Source organism: Octodon degus, unplaced genomic scaffold (assembly GCF_000260255.1).
Source record: "Octodon degus isolate 3935 unplaced genomic scaffold, OctDeg1.0 scaffold00030, whole genome shotgun sequence".
NCBI lineage: Eukaryota > Metazoa > Chordata > Mammalia > Rodentia > Octodontidae > Octodon > Octodon degus.
In genome coordinates, this window is record NW_004524606.1 from 11,236,818 (window position 1) to 11,243,386 (window position 6,569).

The following is a 6,569-nucleotide window of genomic DNA, read 5'->3' on the forward strand; positions in this document are numbered from 1 at the left end:
GGGTGGGTCTGGCAATGCAGTTGGAGGTGGGGATCGAACTGCAGTATTCTGTGCCTGACTGCATTTGCCTGAGGAGGCACTTAAACAACTGAGCTAATGGGCAGGCCCTCTATGTACCTAGTAGGTTAGAGTATTGATATTTCCAATGGTAATTGTATTCTTGACTGTTTCTCCTTTCATTTATATCAGTTTGGTTTCCTGTGTGTTTTAGTTCATTTATGGTACTATAACAGAATATATAATTATTTCATAAGGAATATCATACTTGGGTACTGTACAAAGAGCTGAAATTTGTTTCTCTCATTTGCAGAGACTATAAAGTCAAAGATCAAAGTCCTAGTATAGATAAGGACCTCCTTACTGTGTCCTTACATGGTGGAAGGAAGAAAGGCAAGAGAGGGTGAGCCCACACTCATAAGCCCTCTTCATGGCATTATCAATCCACTTATGATGGCTCTGTCCTCATGACCTGAACATTTCCTCAAAGGTTCCACCTCCCAGCAGTGGTACATTGTGGATGAAATCTGTCCATGATCATCAAGGGGAATATTCAAACATAGCCATGTGCTTTGAAACTCTGTTCTTCAGTGCTTATGCATTTAGAATCATGATGCTAGCTTGGTGAATTGATTGGCTTACCATTATATAATATCCCTCTTTGTTATTTATCATTTTCTTTTCTCTGAAGTCTACTTTTTTGAAGCTAATATACACACTGCTGATTTAAATTTTTTAAAATTAATTTTATTGAGAAACAAATAGCAATGAGACACACTGCTGATTTTTACAATTATTGTTAGTAGCCTGAGATGTTCTTCCTCATTCTTTTATTTTTCTATGGTTTGTGTACGGTTTTTTTTTTTTTTTGAGTGATTAGCACATCATTTTAATTAAAATTATTAGTTTAGATGAAGAACAGGACTAGAGCAGTGTTTATTATCAACTTCTGGAAATCACATTTGTATAAAAGGAAGGGAACAGGCCAGCAGAAGTCCACACTGATGCAGCTTACATTATTGCATGTGGACGTAATACACTATTTAGGGTAGCATAACACTCAGGTCAGGCCAAGAATAGGAAGAAACAAACGCAGAGGACAAACCCCTATTTTTTTTTGATTCTGAACTCCCTCGTGGCCTCAAAGTTATTCAGCGTACTGGACACATTTCAGTGAACTCTTTACAAAAATGATGGCAGAGTCCTCAACACCTTTAGCTTTGCTCACACTATTGGTCCTAGTCATATGCAAGTGCAGCATAGAGCTTGACCTCATAGAACAGGACAGCTCTGACCTCCCAGGGCCTGTGCTCTGGGAGGAAGGGAGTGAACTTCTTCTTCACCCAGATTTTAGGAAACAATACTGTGGCTATCAGTCCTAAAGATTACTTGAAAAAGACAATCTTGTGAGCTTTCTTAATTTTTGTCATTTATATTGGAACATGGAGAAAGTGACAGTGAACAGGAATAAATACTAAAATAATTTCCAGGCTGCTGCTAGAAAATAAAATACAATTTTAAAAAAGTTCCCTGCCATATTCACGAAGGTGGAAATAACTATATGTATGAGAAAAAGGCTACATACTCATAGAAAAGTCAACTCTGGCTTCTAAACAAAGTACAAAACTGATTTTATTTTTATATCTTGAGTGTTATACAAAAAAAATGTAAACCTTTAGAAGTAGTCACCAAAAACGGGTGTCCTCCTAAGCCCAGGCGTGACCTTAAAGTTTGGCCTGAGCTAGTTTTGTCTTCAAGTTTTCTCCAAGTTTGTCTATGAACTCAAAGGTATTCAAGTAGCTGGAATGTTGCACATTGGGTAAGCCTTTAGTGCAAGTAGCCAAGTCTTTGGTTATGAAGCCAGGTTCAGTGGTCTCAATGCAGACTTCTTCCAAAGCTTTTGCAAAGAAGCCAAGTTCATTGTTGTTATCAAGCTTTGCTCTGTGGGCCAACCCTCTGGGCCAGGCAAAAATGGAAGCAATAGGATTGGAAGAGGTCTCCTGTCCTTTTTGGTACAGGTGGTAATGGTGTGTTACAGTTGCATGGGCAGCCTCAGCTCCCACTGTCTTGCCATCTGGACAAATCAACATGCTGGTCATCATGCCAAGAGAGCCATAACCTTGGGCCACAGAATCCGACTGCACATCACTGTTGTAGTTCTTACAGGCCCAAGTGAAGCCTCTCTCTGACTTCATGGCTTGGGCCACCATGTCATCAGTGAGCCTGTGCTCATACCAGATCTTCTGGGCTTCAAACTTGGATTTGTACTGCTTGTCATATATCTCCTGAAAGATGTCTTTAAACTGTCCATCATATTTATTCAACATAGTGTTTTTGGTGCTCAAATACAGAGGCCAACCCTTAGACAGAGCCATTTGGAAAGAACTGTGTACAAAGTCTTCAATGGATTTATCTTGGTTGTATATCCCTATGGCAACACCAACACCCTCTTCAAAGTTGTAGACCAGGTATGTCACCTTCTGGCTTCCATTGCTTGGTGTGTAGGTTATCTCTACCTTCCCAGGACCAGGAACAAGGTCAGCCACTCTAGAAGATTGATCCCCATAGGCAAGATGACCTATGATGATTGGTTGTAGCCACCCTGACACAAGGCAGGGGATATTTTTATAGATAATAGCTTCTCTGAAGACTGTGTCACCCAGAATATTCTGGATGGTGCCATAGGGTGATTTCTTTTTTTCTGTTTCTTAATTTTTTTGAGAAATAAATAGCAATGACACAGTTTCAAAACCAATTACTAGGACAGTTTCAATAATTAATACATTGCATATTGTTGTCTTCATAGTGGTTACTCATAGTATAAGATGCAGACATGATATCTTGTCCAAACACTATTAGTACAAATCGTTCTTCTCAATGAATTAAGAGAAAGTAGCTATATATCTGTCCTATTTTATATATACAGATACAAAATGGTTCTTTATATACCCTTTTTTTGTTTAGTTTTGTCAGAAATGGGTATTCTGTTTCCATTTAAATATTGTAGGTGCGTGAATTCAGCAAAGTAATCCAATATAGTCCAGTAGTCCATAATAGTAGTGGGTTATCCATAGGACTGGCAATGTCAGAAGTTGTTGACTTGAGCCTTTTATAGCTTAGCACGTTAATATGGCTTTACTTTTTATACCTCATTTTTACACTTTTCTCCTGCATGGTTAAGACTAAGATAAAGCAAGACCTATATAACAAGAAATGTAACTTTTATATCTGATAAGGTCAGTCAAGTCCCCTCAGGATTTATTCTGAAACCCTGTACCACAGTTTGTAGATCCTTTGTCAGTGTCAGCCATGTGGATGAGTCACGGCTATTGCTTGACCAATTTGCTCTCTGTGAAAGCCTGAGAGAATGTTTTCTCTCTAGGAGACTCTCCTTAGGCACACTCTACATCATCGATCACTTTCCTCTGTGGCTACATAAGCTCGCTGATCAGAAAATTTTGAAAAAAAAAAAAAAAGTAAAAAAAAAAAAAAAAAAGAACAGGATAAATGAAATAAAAATATTTATTTTACTCCAAGAAAAAAAAAAAAAGAAAAGAAAACCCATGGACTGTGAAAATATTATAGCTGACTGTCCCTCTGATAAAGGCCTTGTATCTAGAACATACAAAGAATTAAAAAGGTTAGGTACACAAACCTCAAATACCCAATCCAAAAATAGGCTTCTGAGATGAATATACACTTGTCACAGGAAGAAGTACAAATGGCAAGGAAATATATGATAAAGTATTCAACATCATTGGTCATTCAAGAAATGCAAATTAGTACAACACTGAGATTCCATCTCACCCCAGAAAGAGTGGCTAACCTTAAGATGTCAGCCAATGGCAAATTCTGGAGAGGCTGTTGGTGGGAGTGCATTCTGATGCAATCACTATGGGACTCAGTGTGGAGATTCCTTAAATAGCTAGGACTGAAAATCCAATTCAAGCCAGCTATTCTTGTCCTTTGTATTTTTCCGGAAGATTTGAGTCTTTTATTGGTAAGTAGATGCAACTAGAGAACATACTCTTAAATGAAATAAATCAGACACACTTGTACAAACATCATATTGTCTCCTTAGTGTAAGAACCTGAAAGAGAAAAATGGAATCTGCATGGAACAAAAGTGCTGGGGAAAAAGAATGAATTTATTCAAAAGGAAAGAGTTAATGAGTTGAGGAGAAGCACAGGAGAAGTGGGGGAAAGAGATTTATCTATGCATGCAAGCAGGATGCTTTGGATAATTGTACTATTCATTTCTGCTGGTCTATGGAAAGAAGCAGTTAATGGTTTAATTTGTTTCATCTCCTTTTTTTTCAATTGTTTCTCATTTTTGTCTTCTTAATTTCTTGTGCATTTCTTTGTTTTTTTTGTTCTTCTAATTTTACATATATATATATACATATATATATATATGTATATATATATATATATGAATAACTGGTTGGAAGACAACACCATGTGTTACAACAAAAACTGAAATTCATAGTACTTTGTGAAGTGAAATTCTCTATCAGTTGTACTTTTTTCTGTTTTAATTCTATTTTGTACTCTTTAAAAAATAAAAAAAAAACTTAAGAAAAAAAAAAGAAGAAAATTTTGGACACAACTGAGTTACATGATGTTACAGTACAGGTTCTCTTATGTTTGAGTCCTCAGTGACCTTGAAAGGCTAGGGCCAAAATGTCAGCTGTCCTTGAGGTCCTTCTTTTGCTCTAATTTTTGGTCTGCAAACTTAAGTTGTTAACCCTCCAGACGAGAAGTTTAATGATATTATTACCTTATAACATAGGCAGTTGAGCTTAACCTATTTGTCTGAATATCAGACATCTTAGACATACATGGAACAGATATTTTCCATCAAGTATTGATATGTTAAACTTTGAATCCCTCCAGAATATGAAGAAAAAAGATTAAAAAGATAAAAAAATTCAAAAAATTAAGAATAAGCATTTAAATATGTTTATACAGAAATTTAGAAATCTAACAATATACAGCCTTGTGGCAGGACAGTCCTGTGACTTTTTTTGTCTCTTGTTTTCATTCCTTATTCCCTCTTTTTTTTTGAACAAATATTTACTTGAGAGACAATATGGCAGTAATTGGTATGTCATGACAAGCAGTACATATTTAGAAGACCAGAATGACAGGCATTCCAAGCATGACCCTACCATTACACATTGATATCTTCAGCACGATTGCTTAGTTCACAGGTATCAGCACATATAGTTAGTCAGGGTGAGAATCCTACTAATGAACGCCTAGTTTCAAAAACCTGCTGAAGATTCTCGGGATCATCGCCTTAGCCATCTTGTGAGTATAAATATATGGCTTTGCCCCTGTCATGTTGCCATTGGGTGATTTCCACATTTGTTTCAACTTGAACTCCTCCACCCTCTTCTCACTGGGGGTGATGGTGGCACACTTGACACCAGTGTTGTACTTCTTTATAGCTTGGCAGCATCCTTGGTGACTTGGTCATGGTGGCATCCCTATTCTCTATGCCTAAGTCATAGCTATGCAGATCAAGTTCCACATAGGGAAAAATGAGTTTTTCTTTAATCAATCCAAAATGATTCGAATCATTTCATCTTGCATCTCTACCACGGAACTGCCATGGATTTTTCCAGACATATTCACTGACGATAAAACTCAGGGTAAAACCTGAGAAGAGCCTGTGTACAGTTTACTATATGACCCTCCATAGGTTTATTATTGAAATTGAGGTAATAAGGCTGGCCAGATAGCTCAGTGGATTATAGCACCTGCTTAGGCAGATGCAGTGGTCAAGGGTTCAATTCTTGGCCTGCTGTGCCGGCCCTGCCCCGGGTTATGCTGAGACAGTGATTGAGACTGGGCATGGTGGCACGTGCCTGTAATCCCAGTACTTGGGAGGCTGAAAAAACAGGAGGATTACTATGAGTCTGGTCTACGTAGTGAGACTCTGTAGACCCTGTAGTTCCTGTCCTAAATATATAGAAAAAAAAAAAAAAAAAGGAAAAGAAAGAAATTGAGGTAATAAAAGCGTGGAAACTTAATCTGACTATAGTGATTAAAGGTGGTGAGACCTTTGGAAGTGAATGGGATTAGATAAGGTGATCAAGGTGGATTTCCCAGTATTGAAATGGATGACTTTATAAGAAGAGCAAGAGAGATAGAAGGCGCATATTTGCTCCCTGCCCCTCGTCATATGTTGCCTTGTGTTGTTTTGGGGTTTCTGCCACAAGAAGGCAGTTACCAGATCTGGTCCCATGACCTTGGATCTGAACTGTGAGCCAAAGTAAACCATTTTTGTTTATGAAATTATCCAGTCTCAGAACCTTCATTATAGTAATTAAAAATAAATGAATACACTTTCAAACTATGCTAATTGTTTTAAAGTTAAATTTTATTTTTATTAGTGTATATTTTTTTTTTCAACAAATAATACACTGCATATATTCTTCTTAGTGGTTAATTGCTGTACAAGATGCGGACTTGTGATCCTATTCACAAACACCATTAGAACAAATCATTCTATTCATTAAGAGAATGAAACTATATATCTATCCCAACCTCTTTGAATACACAGAT

At 37.1% G+C, this 6,569-nt stretch overlaps 1 pseudogene; it reads right to left on the bottom strand.

The window, feature by feature from the left end:
• Positions 1 to 1,721: 1,721 nt before the first annotated feature.
• Positions 1,722 to 5,630, bottom strand: LOC101584376 (annotated as a pseudogene).
• Positions 5,631 to 6,569: the final 939 nt, after the last annotated feature.